The sequence below is a fragment of the Pelodiscus sinensis genome, chromosome 5, assembly GCF_052426305.1.
Source record: "Pelodiscus sinensis isolate ZL-2025 chromosome 5, ASM5242630v1, whole genome shotgun sequence".
Taxonomy (NCBI): domain Eukaryota; kingdom Metazoa; phylum Chordata; order Testudines; family Trionychidae; genus Pelodiscus; species Pelodiscus sinensis.
The window spans coordinates 117,808,851-117,821,542 of NC_143056.1; the positions used below are offsets into that span (position 1 = coordinate 117,808,851).

At 46.1% G+C, this 12,692-nt stretch overlaps 1 protein-coding gene across 1 annotated transcript in view; it reads left to right on the forward strand.

Annotated features, from left to right (window-relative positions):
- The first annotated feature begins 785 nt into the window (after positions 1-785).
- DUSP8 (dual specificity phosphatase 8) overlaps positions 786-12,692 on the forward strand; it is a 95,465-nt gene continuing 83,558 nt past the window's right edge. The window contains exon 1 of the mRNA XM_075928195.2: positions 786-1,101. The gene's annotated coding sequence lies outside the window, so the exon portion shown is untranslated. The remainder of the gene's footprint in view (positions 1,102-12,692) is intronic.

The following is a 12,692-nucleotide window of genomic DNA, read 5'->3' on the forward strand; positions in this document are numbered from 1 at the left end:
AGAAGCTTGGAATTCTGCCACAGAAAGAGATGGATAATTTCAGCTCCTGAATCATATTCCATCCACAAAGCGTGGATTTGGGTGTCTTCTTGCTCCACGGTCCCTTGCTATTTTAAGGGTTTATAAATGAAATGTACTTTCCTCTTTCCTCCCAGACAGCCATAAACTGAGCAAGCAGCTGTAGGTCACTCCTTGCATGCTCTGGAGGTGACAGGATCTGTTTCAGGTAAAATCCTATAGGAGGACATTAAGTACATCCTTCTAAAATGAAATCAGATTTGAAAATGTAAGGCTGCTGCATGCTGTATTTCATAAAACATGCTGTCCCCTCCCTTTGGCTTTAGTGGAAAATGTGTCCCAGTTCCTCTCCTGCACAGCAGGGCATATCTGTGTGCCGAAGAAACAAACCTGCACACCCTTCCCCTCCCACAATACATGCCAAATTCATTTAGCATGAGTAGCTTGCTTTACACCGCTGCCCAGCGCTCCAGCCTGCACAGTTCTCCCATCTCCTTCAGCAGATGGTAAGACAGTGCATTTCCCTTTTAAGAGTTTACAGCCTGGGAGGGAATAAATAAAAGGGGAAAAAAACTAGGCCATTGCCCCTTTTAAACTGCAGCTCTGCCTGCCTGTCTCCCTTTAATCTGCACCCAAAGCCCCAGGATCAGAGGCTGACGTCACCCTGCCCCTGAGCCTCCCTCTCTGATTGGCTGGGGGTGACGTCAGGTGCTTTTTTTTCAAGGCATGACCTCATCCTCAGTTCATTTTTAGTTCTAAAGTGCAACCTTCTGTCTTCCTGGATCCCTTCAGCCCGGTTAATGCTTATCTGTGCCATCCTCCCCCAACGCCCCTTCCGTGCAGGGCCATGCCTGCCCCACACTCAGTGGGCTAGTGTTATGCCTACATTGCAGTGCGAGTGCATGTGTGTGTTTGCAAGGGGCTAGGACTTGCATCATCAGCACTTGCAGCAGCCTGGCAGTGCTTCTCATTTGATCATCCTGTAATTGCGTTGAATTATCCTGGCGAATGTGCAGAACTCTGCAATCAGCTGGAGCACCTCAGGAGCGCTGATTCCCCCGGCTGCAGAGGAAGTGCGGCAAGGTACGTGTTTTAAAAATGTAAGGGACGAAGAGGTGGCTTAGGGCTTCTAATCGTGCTCCGTATCTGAATGACCCTGCAGTAGGTCCTAGGGATCGGAGCCGGGGAGAAAATGCAGATGTAGAGGTGTATTTTGTGTAGCTGTGAATTGCACCTTCCTGACGCCAATTCTGTGTAATGCAACACCCGCACGGATGGGCTGCGCGTGTGTATTTACACGCAGTGCTAGGCTCAGGAAGATGCAGTCGCTGGTGCGTGGATTGGTGAGCAGAAGGCACGCGTTGGAGGGAGTATTTGGGGAGATGGAAGGGTGCGTCTTGTGTTACCCAGAGCTGGTAACGAAACAGTGTGAATTTTTGCACAACACTCACCTGGTGCGCGCGCACGCACACACACACACACACACACACACAAACATCCCGTGGTGGGTGCTATTGTAATGGAGGGAGCTGCTGACAGGGAGCTGCGTGCTTATGCCAGGGCGGTACTTTTGATAGGCGGCCTCACAAAATCCTGCAGGGTGCAAATCAAATGACATGATCCGCCCGCGTGCACGGAGGGGGGAGGAGAACATATGTTTGCGGTTTGCTGGTCTAATACCGTGGGGTTTTACAGAAGAGCCGGGCTCCAATTTGCCTGGGCTTTACAGGCGCTGACTTACCAGTGTGCTCCCTCCTGGGCCCACCCGCTTGGGAGGCTGGTGTGAACGAGCCTGCGGTTTCTTAAGGATGAAAGGGTCGGTGTGTCGCCTTAGTGTTTGGAGGGAAGAGGCATATGGGGGCTTCCTTACCATTGCTCGCAGGGCGCTGCTAGTGACCAAGGAGTTAAGCTTGCCCCTTACAATTATTTCCCCGCATTGGCAGGATGGAGCATGAGCTGCGTGTGTGCTGTGATTCAGCACCGAGGGCTGGAAGTGTTGAGATGAAAGATTCCTGGGTTGTGTGTGTGTTTTCCTTATTGGTTAATATATCCCTTTACACAATAAATTCCTGGTCAGTACTTAAAAGCTGACGTCAGTGCTTCAGCCTGCATTAGGGGAGCTGCAGGGCTGTAATTTGTGGTTTTGTTGTGAGGAAGGAGGTGCTGCAGCACTCTCTTCTGTTAAGGACGTTTGGATGTGCTTGCTGGGTGCAGCCCATGATGCATGTTTATTTGTATTGCAACAGAGCCTAAAGAATCTCACCCCATTGTCCTTAGTGGTGTGAACATACAGACATACCCATCAAAAAAAATCAGTTCCCTGTCCTGAAGAGCTTGCAGTCAAAAATAAGCTGCAGACTTGTAGCCAGAGAGGAAGTTTCAGACATACAGGCAGAACGGTAACCGGGTTAGCCGTGTTAAAACCAGATAAGTCTTAAGATCACAATGTTAAAGATTTTGATTGGCCACCTGATGCTTTTTCAGCCGGGTAACAGGCACTCTCACTCCTGCAATGAGTTTGTCAGTGACCGTTTGACTTATTTTGGCCTTAGTTTGATAGGAGGTGAAAGCCTGGCTGTCTGCCAGTTAAAACAAACCTGCCCCTCAACACATTTGGAAGCTCTGTACCCAGTAGCTCACGCTAAAGCTTAGCCTTGTCAACACCAGGAAGGGTTTGCTGGTACAGCTATAGCCCTCCTAGTGCAGCTATAGATTATTCCACTTACATTCTTATGTAGAATAAGCTGTACTGGCAAAATGAGACTGGAAGCTCTTCAGAGCAGAGGCTGTCCTTTTTGCACTGTTAGTACAGGTACTATGTTATTACAATAGGATTTTGTCAGTGTCACTGCCTACACCAGGGCTTTTGCTGGCATGGTTATTTTGGTGGGGGGGGGGGTGTGACTTTTTTTTCTCAAGTGACCTGGCTTGGATCTAAACTTGAATTTTGACCTGGAGTTAGCTCTAAGTTTGTCAAGTGACTCTGGACACTCCAAAACTGTTTTCCAAGACAACTTCTATTGAACATTGATAGGTTTTTACTCACTGCATCTAGTGCATCTGCCTTGGATGACTTTGTCTTTGCTAGCCTCAGTAGCATGATCACTATAGTCCTCTCCTCTAACATCATGCCTTTAAATCTGAGCCTACACAAGGCCTTAGGTATCTACATTAGTGGCCAGATTTTTCAAAAGCACTTAACAAAGGGAAATGCTGAGCATACCTGAAAATATGGCCCCTAATGCTTATCTGCATAGCACGGAACAAAGGCTGTGAGGTACCCAGCAGACAATAATGTTTGGAGAGAGTTTACAGTCTACCTTTGGACACCACACAGCTCATGATAGTAAAATACAATAGGCGTTAGGATGAAACTTCTTAGTCATCCATCTCCCTTGTTGCCAAATGACCTCTCGGTAAACTGGAGAGCCCTACATTTAAAAACCAAACAACCTTTGGGGACGAAATACATTCCTTTCCCCAAACTGAAGAAGCTTCTCATGGTATGAGTGGGATGCAGCTAGATTCCACCTCATTTCCTCCCAGCCTTATCAACAGATGCAGCTCTAATGTGTACACAGCTATGGAGTGGTTAGATTTGGCCCCCCTCTGAGTTTTTGTAAGGGTGTCTGAGCCAAATCCTCCACTGCTGTGAAGCTGGGTATCACCTGGCTCCAAAAGGGGTGAGCGATCTGTGCTAAGGTGCATGTGATGAAGTAGCAGATGTGTAAAGATGAACTAAAGTGCTTGGAAAGCGGCATTTTATTTAGTCTCCCAATGTCTTTGCTTTATGACCGCTGCTCATAGGCACCTATCATCACTATTGTATTTGAACTGCTTTTGGGAATTGAAACCAATTGAGAAGAAGGTGGCGATTGAGGAAGGGATCTAGTAAATAATGGCTTATGCTGATGAGGGATGGAGTGGAGGTGGATGAAAATAGTCTAAGCCTTTGTAGATCTTTTATCCTGGGCTGTGAGTTTAAGGGCAACATTAACTGGAGAAGGGGAATCAACAGAAACAAATGGTTCTCTAGCTTCCTTTCTGTTTAGCAAATTGCTGCACACTAATACACCAGGGCATTTCATGGCTTTGAAACTGCTGAGTGCAAAACCTTTGTGGTGATTGCTTTTAATACTGGGGTCCTGCCAGGGAGGAGTACGCATTGCACGAAAATGCTGTTTGCATCCTAATGGCTGCACGGTTTTAAAACCTGCTTTTCAAGCCCTCGATTTTTTTTTTTTTTAAGATGCACCTGTCACGCCTGATGCAAAGTGGGAAGAGATGCCTGACCTAATCTAGAGCGGGTGGGGAAGGGAGGTGAACAGGCAAGATAATTCATCTGATAAGGAGATAAATTAGCTCTTCTCAGGCGTGCTTGCGAAAATCTCTAGAGAAGTCCCATGTATTTAGGAATGTGGTTTTCAATCTGTAGATCACAGGACCTTGGATATCTGCATATTTTATCTTAAGATTTCCAAAGGGGTCCTTCCATTGGAAATTTTGTAGGGTCCGCAAATGAAAATTGTTGAAAACCACAGGCTTACAGAGCATCTACGTTGCAAAAGACTGCGTACCGAGGCACTGTGTGATTACACAGTAACATTGCATTTCTGTCCTAACACGGCTTGTTCCCCGTTGGGTGTACAGAGCTAAAGCTGTGGTTGGGCTGTGTACAGTAGTTACAGCAGGTTGCAGTCTTATGCATGTAGGCGAAGCCGGATGCTCCCAGTTATACTGTAATGACCCAGCACCTCCAGTGTAGTAAACATAATCATGTTAATAGTCACGGAAGCTGGAATGCTTTTCTGAGTGCTCTTCTAACATGGCTTTGTCCTGTCCACATGCACAAACCACATTCAAGGCTAGTTTAGCTGCAGTGCAATGCAACCTATATTGAAACCAGTGGCATAGCCAGAAGGGCCTACTTGGGTGGGACCAGACTTCAGGGGGGTGGGCAAGAATGGGGGATGGGGAGGAGCAGAACAGGAGGTAAGCCCTGACACCGCTCCCCGACCGAGTGCTGAAGTGGAGCTGTGTGAGCCTCAGGGGGTGGGCCTGAATGCAAAGTGGGTGGTCCATGGCCCACGCAGGCCCACCCATGGCTACGCCCTGATTGAAACAATAGCTTTTTTGTTTAAACTTGGCGAGCAGAGCCATTATAGATCATGAGGAGTATTATTGAGCCATGGCTGAAGCACACAGTTGTGCTACCAATTCTTCTTATAGGCTTGTGTAAGGGCCAGCAGCTATCCCTTTCTGCTCCAGGAGCTGTGTATAGAAGTTCTGCCTCTTGTGGGAAATCACACTCACAGTGTTGCCATGAGGGTTCTCAGGCAAGGCCCATGTGGATTAGAGGGACAAAACATAAGAAAGGCCATACTGGGTCAGACCAAAGGTCCATCTAGCCCAGTATCCTGTCTGCCGACAGTGACCAATACCAGATGCCCAAGAGGGAGAGAACATAACAGGGAATCATCACATGATCCCTCTCCTGTCACCCACCTTTAGAGAAACGGAAGCTGGGGACACCATTCCTACCCATCCTGCCTAATAGCCATTGATGGATCTAATCTCCAGGAATCTAGCTAGCTCTTTTTTGAACCCTGTTTAAGTCCTAGTCTTCACATCGTCCTCTGGCAAGGAGTTCCACAGGTTGACTGTGCACTGAGTGAAGAAACATTTTCTTTTGTTTAATTTTTAACCAGCTAAAACCATACATCAGCACTTGTCTACCTAGATAAATTGGTAAGCATGGCTATAGCAGAGTAAGTGAATGTGGTATAGCTATACCACTACTTCCTTGCCTAGACAAGCCGTAAGAGAAGAGGAAGCCTGAACTAATGTGGAGATAGATGATAAAGAATGGAGTAAGTTTTCTACAGCCTCACTTTCAAAACTTTGCCTTTGTGAGTCACAATGGTCAGAAATGGCCAGATACTTTGAGTGCCCAACCTGAGATGCTCTGTAGGGGCCTGATATTTAGAAAGTGTTGAGTACTCGTCCTTTCAAATTCAGGTCCTATGAAGGCATCTCAGATTGGGGTAAGTAGTCTAGAACCATTAGGCACGCCTGAAAATCTTGCCCTATTACGCCAACATTTTTATAAGAATAGACAGCAAGAGCTGGTGCTAGGGTTAATGTTTGGTTTGTGTGGCATGGAAGTTAAATGGCCTCTGAAACAAATAACAGAAGCTGCGTCTACACAAGTGGGTTTGTAGGTCAGGGGTGCGGAAGAACCCACACCCCTGACTGATGTAAGTTATACCAACAAAAGCATTGTTATGGACGGTGACGTGTCAGTGGGAAAGCATCTCCCATTGGCATAGAGCAGCTACGCAGAAGACTTTACAATGACGCAGCTGCAGCAACACAGCTGTGCTTCTGTAAGGTCCGAGGCGTAGACATAGCCCTAGCGTATTAGTCACCGGGCTGGTGTTAGAAGCATTTCCCTGACACCCTCTTTGTTTCCTGTCCCTACCCCCAATGCATGTAGTCTTCCAAGTGTTCTCTAGGCACAAAATGCCCAGATGGTTCCTGTTTGCCAAGCCACCACCCTCTCCTCACTCACATCCTTAATCTGTATTCGCTTCCTCCACGTTACCTACAGAGAGATGTTTGGGTCCTACCCAACCCATGCTTATGTGGCCATCAAAATGAGCACATACCTAATTTAGGGATGCTGTGCTTTGATTGTAATTTATCTTTGCTCACTGTAGTATGTGTGTGTGTATTTTCTCTACTTGTCTCATCTAAAATAAACCTCTCTTTGGGGCTGAGACCTTTGGCTCCTTTGGAATGCCTGTAGAGCACTGAGGTGCTGGAACAGCAGTTGGCAGGCAGCAGTCTCTCCATAGCATTTCCATGTGATGAGTTCGTGGGCTTCACATCCTGAGTTCTGAAAGTAAAAACCAAGTTGCGGAATGACTAAACACCAGGAGAGAGGAACCTTTTTCTGACCCACAGAAAAATCAGTTGGGGCCCATGCAAAGGTGAAGGGAGGGGGGAAAAAACCACTGACCCCCAACTGAGAAGGGGAGAGACTAGGATCTGGGGTGAGGCCAAAAATGAGGGGTTTGATGTATGTGGGAGGGGGCTGCTGGATAGCAGGCTTGGGGAGTGGGGTCTGAGTGGGAGGTAGGGTGCAGGAGCAGCCTGGGACTGAGGGGTCTGGGTGGGAGAGAGGGTACAGGAGCAGAGTGGAGGTCTGGGCAATGGGGAACGCTTATCTGGCACAGCTCCCCAGGGACATGTCCCAAGCTGTTCCCAGGCACTGCCCCTTGCTGCTCCTATTGGCTGCAGTTACGGCCAATTGGAGTAGTGTGGGAAAAGCCTGCAGCAGCCAGGGAAAGGGGGAGCGATAGCATCCGGAGCCGCTTCCTCTCCGACCGCAGAGCCTGTGGGTCAGATCCAGCCTTGGATTGACTGACTTGAACCCTCCAAGGTTTAGGGCTCCACCCCTCTTTCCCCCAAAGCAGCAAACCAGTTGGTGCTGGTGCATGGGTTCTACGGGGACCTGCATGGCGGTGTGGGGCTAGAGCACCAGCAATGTTTCCCCAGTGCTGGGAGGATAGACCTGAGCCTTGGGGGCTGGATCCAGGTAAGCTGGGGGCCGTGTCTAGAGCATCCCTGATAGCTGTCTATCCAACCTGCCCTTAAATATCTCCAGTGATGGCGGTTCCACAGCCACCCAAGCAACTTATTCCAGTGTTTAACCACCCTGACAGATAGTTTTTCACAATGTCCAACCTAAACCTCCGTTTCTGCAATTTTAAGTCCATTGCTTCTTGTCCTATCCTCAGTGGCCAAGGAGAACAGTTTTTCTCCCTCCTCCTTGTAACACCCTTTTAGATACTTGAAAACTGCTATCATGTCCCCTCTCAGTCTTCTCTTTTCTAAACTAAACAAGCCCACTTCTTTCAGTCTTCCCTCATAGCTCATGTTCTCGAGACTTTAATCATTCTTGTTGCTCTTCTCTGGACCTTGTCCAATTTCTCCACATCTTTCTTGAAATGTGGTGCCCAGAACTGGACACAGTACTCCAATTGAGGCCTAATCAGCGCAGAGTAGAGCAGAAGAATGACTTCTCATGTCTTGCTCACAATGCTCTTGTTAATGCATCCCAGATTCATGTTTGCTTTTTTTACAACAGTGTCACACTGTTGACTCATATTTAGCTTGTGGTCCACTATGACCACTAGATCCCTTTCAGCAGAACTCCTTCCTAGACAGTCGCTTCCCATTCTGTATGTGTGAAACTGATTGTTCCTTGTAAGTGCAGTACTTTGCATTTGTCCTTATTAAACTTCATCCTGTTTACCTCAGACCATTTCTCTATTTTGTCCAGATCATTTTGAATTATGACCCTATCCTCCAAAGCACTTGCAGCTCCTCCCAGCTTGGTATTATCTACAGACTTAATAACTATACACCCTATGCTATCATATAAATTGTTGATCAAGGTATTGAACAGAACCGGTCCTGTAATAGTCCCCTGAAGAACCCCACTTTTTATGCCCTTCCGGCATGATTTTGAACCATTAATAACTACTCTCTGAGAACAGTTATCCAGCCAGTTATTCACGCACCTTATAGTAGCCCCGTCTAAGGAAATACAATCTAGTTTATTGATAAGAAGGTCATGTCATACCGTGTCAAATGCCTTACTAAAATCTAGGTATACCACATCCACTGCTTCTCCCTTATCCACAAGGCTTGATATCCTGTCAAAGAAAGCTATCAGATTGGCCTGGTATTTGTTCTTTACAAATCCATGCTGGCTGTTACCTATCACCCTATTATCTTCCAGATGTTTGCAGATGAATTCCTTAATTACTTGCTCCATTATCTTCCCTAGCACAGAAGTTAAACTGGCTGGTCTGTAGTTCCCTGGGTTGTTCTTTTTTCCCTTTTTATTGATGGGCACTGTATTTGCCCTTTTTCAGCTTCTGGAATCTCTCCTGACTTCCATGATTTTTCAAAGGTGATAGCTAAAGGCTCAGATATTTCCTCTATCAGCTCCTTGACTATTCTAGGAAGCATTTCATCAGGCCCTGGTGACTTGAAGGCATCTAACTTTTCTAAGTAATTTTTATCTTGTTCTTTTTAAATTTTAACTTCTAAGCCTACCCCATTTCCACTAGCATTCATTGTTAGGCATCCTATCGCCATCAGTCTTCTTGGTGAAAACCAAAACAAAGAATTCATTAAGCACTTCTGCCATTTTCAAGTTTCCTGTTATTGTTTCTCCTGCTTCACTGAGCAACGGGCTTACCCTGTCCTCAGTCTTTCTCTTGCTTCTAATATATTTGTAGAACGTCATCTTGTTACCCTTCATGTCTCTAGCTAGATTTAGCTCATTTTGTGCCTTTGCCTTTGTAATCTTGCCCCTGCATACTGGCATTTTCATCCTTTTTAATTTGACCTCTTTTCCACTTTGTATATGACTCTGTTTTGATTTTTAGATCATGTAAGATCTCTTGGTTGATCCAACATGGTCTCCTGCCATACTTTCTATCTTTCCCACTGAGTGGAAAGTTTGCTTTTGGGCCCTTAATAATGTCTCTTTAAAAACTGCCAACTCTCTTCTGTTGTTTTTCCTCTTAGCCCTGCATGAGAAGCAAGACTGGACCAGAACATTTTGGCACTGAGGCAGGGAGCTCAAATGATGCTCCCATGCCCCCTTGCTTGGGCCAAAACTTTGAAAGGTCTCAATTCTGCCTTATTCCTGTTCTACTCCTCTCATGCACTCTACCAGCTCTGTGCATCTAGAGCAGAGAGAATACATATGCACCAGCAACAGACACAATTTTCTATGCTCGGTCCTAGTGGTGCCCGGCCGCCTCAGGGTAAGGCCAGCCTTGTTCTCATGGGACTTTACCTACCAGCTCTCTGAGTTTTCTAAATCTGCCTTCCTGAGATCCATTGTCTCTATTTTGCTGTTCTTCCTTCTATCATTCCTTGGAGTCATGAACTCTGTGATTTCATGGTCTCTTTCACCCAAGGTACCTTCTACTTTCAAATTTTCAACCAGTTCCTTCTCTTTGTTAAAATCAAATCAAGAACAGCTTCCTCCCTAGTACCTTCCTTAACCTTCTGAAATAAAAAATCATCTCCAGTGCAGTCCAAGAATGTATTGGATAATCTGTGCCCTGCTGTGTTAGTTCCCCAGTGTACGTCTGGATAGTTGAAATCCCCCATCACCACTAAATCCTGCCCTTTGGATGATTTTGTTAGTTGTTTAAAAAAAGCCTCATGCACTTCTTCTGCCTGGGTAGGTGTTCTGTAGTAGACCCTCTAGCATGACATCCCCCCGTCAGTACTAGGGTTCTGGATTAGATAAACCACTGGTCTGATCCAGTAAGAGCACCCCACTGGAACTCTTGACATCTGCTTTCCTTCCCTCCCAGCACTTGCCCTGAGCCTTGCTGTTGACCTTACCACGTCTTTCCTGTTATTCTCTGGCTACTAGTGAGAGTCCTCCAACTAGTAGGGGCATGGTATGCCTACATCCATCATTAATTATAAAACTTAAAAAATAATTCTTTAAGGAATATTGTGGCAAAAAGTTAGAAAACTTATACTTCAACTGAGGTTATGGAGCACCATAATCCCAACTACATATTCAAAATGATGGGGACTAATTTAGCTACAACCACTCAATAGAGAGATCTTGGAGTCATTGTGGATAGTTCTCTGGAAAACATCCACTCAGTGTGCAGAGGATGTCAAAAAAGCAAACAATGTTAGGGATCATTTAAAAAGGGATTGAGAATAAGACAGAGAATATCTTATAGCCTCTATATAAATCTGTGATATGTCCACATCTTGAATACTATGTACGGATGTGGTTGCCTCATCTTAAAGATATATTGGCATTGGAAAAAGTTTAGGAAAGAGCAACAAAACTGACTAGGGGTTTGGAACAGTTGCCATATGAAGAGAGATTAAAGACTTGGACTTTTCAGCTTAGAAAAGAGGAGGCTAAGGGGGAGATATGATAGAGATCTATAAAATGATGACGTGGAAAAAGTGAATACGGAAATGTTATTTACTTGTTCCCATAACATCAGAACTGGAGGACACCAAATGAAATTAATAGGTAGCAGTTTTAAAACAAACAAACAAAAGGAAGTTTTTCTTCGTGCAGCATACAGTCAACCTATGGAACTCCTTGCCAGAGGATGTTGTGAAGACCAGGATTTTAACAGGGTTCAAAAAATAACTAGATCAATTCATGGAGGTTAGGTCCATCAATACTTATTAGCCAGAATGGCTCTTTGTCAGGAGCTGGAAATGGATGACAGGAGAGGGATCACTTGATGATTACCTGTTCTGTTCATTCCCTCTGGAGCACCTGGCATTGAACACTGTTGGAAGACAGAATACTGGACAAGATGGACCTTTGGTCTGACCCAGTATGGATGCTCTTATGTTCTTAGAAATTATGGTGAAATTAGACCAAGCTTTAAATCCGTTTATCCAGGCACTCACGGTCCCTGTTTCAAAGTGAGTGAAACAAGAGTGCAGGTAAGGCTTGGATTTCATAAACTGTTCAGCAGCCATTTGGTTCCAAACCCTTTTAGACAGCCCTGACACTTCACAGGGGAAGTAAAAAGGGTCTGTCCATCTCCAGAGCAGTCTAATACATACAAACCAATGGTGGACAAATCGGTCAATGGGCTGGATTGAGCAGCCCTTGTTTTGGAACTCCTTATTAATCCCACTTATTTTCTCTGCATTGTGTCTGGAATGTGGTGTTATTTATTCCAACTTCATCTGTCTTGGCCAGCAGCCCTCCTTGGAATACAGCTGGCTGCATGCTGAACCCTCAAGCTGTTGGGTTGAGAGCTGGTTCAGAGATGGTGCCAGCGCTTCTGACTTCAGGCCACTAAATGAATGCATGAAAATTATAAGTACCCAAACCATTTTGCTAACTTTGCTTTGTTCAATGTTCCCTCCCCAGGGTGTGAGGAGAGGGGTTGCAGTGACCTGGCTAAAGCCTAGCAAAGATCAAGTGTGTGCTGTAGACCTGGTCAGGCTCCATTGACTTCAGTGGACCCATGATTGAGTCCTGTACAGTAGCCTCTCCCAGCTCTGTAGTCCCTCTTGGCAGAGACCCAGAACTTGAGCACAGTCTCTCAGTACAGCCAGCACAGGCTCAGCTCTTATTTCCTTGTTTCCTGCTGTGCAGCGTGTGCTCTCCTGAGCCTGGTGGAATGCAGCAGCCCAGCCAAGTGGCCCAGAGGAGCTCGGGATTCTGGTGTCGACCTGTTCAGGTCCAAAATGTCTCCCACAAAGAGTTATACATTGTTGGGTGGAAGGCAGGGAAAGGGCAGAATAGCCACTGATTGGGGTGTTACATTTAAAGTAATTAACTAATTGTATAGTCAGTTGGATTTCCATTGACTGTTCGATTAGTCTATAAGGGTGCCTCCGCCTTTGAACTGTAGCAAGAGCCTTTGCTACAGTTCAAAAGCAGATGCCCCGCAGGGAGTGCAGGTAAGTGGGGATTCTCCCACTGGCCCTGCGCTCCCTGTGGTGCCTGAGTCTTTGAAATGTACAAGAACCCCAGTGGGGCTCTTGTATATTTCAAAAGCAGAGTCACAGCAGAAGTGGCGCGAGCGGAATCATAGAGCTGAAAGAGACCTCAGCAGGTCATCAAGTCCAGCCCT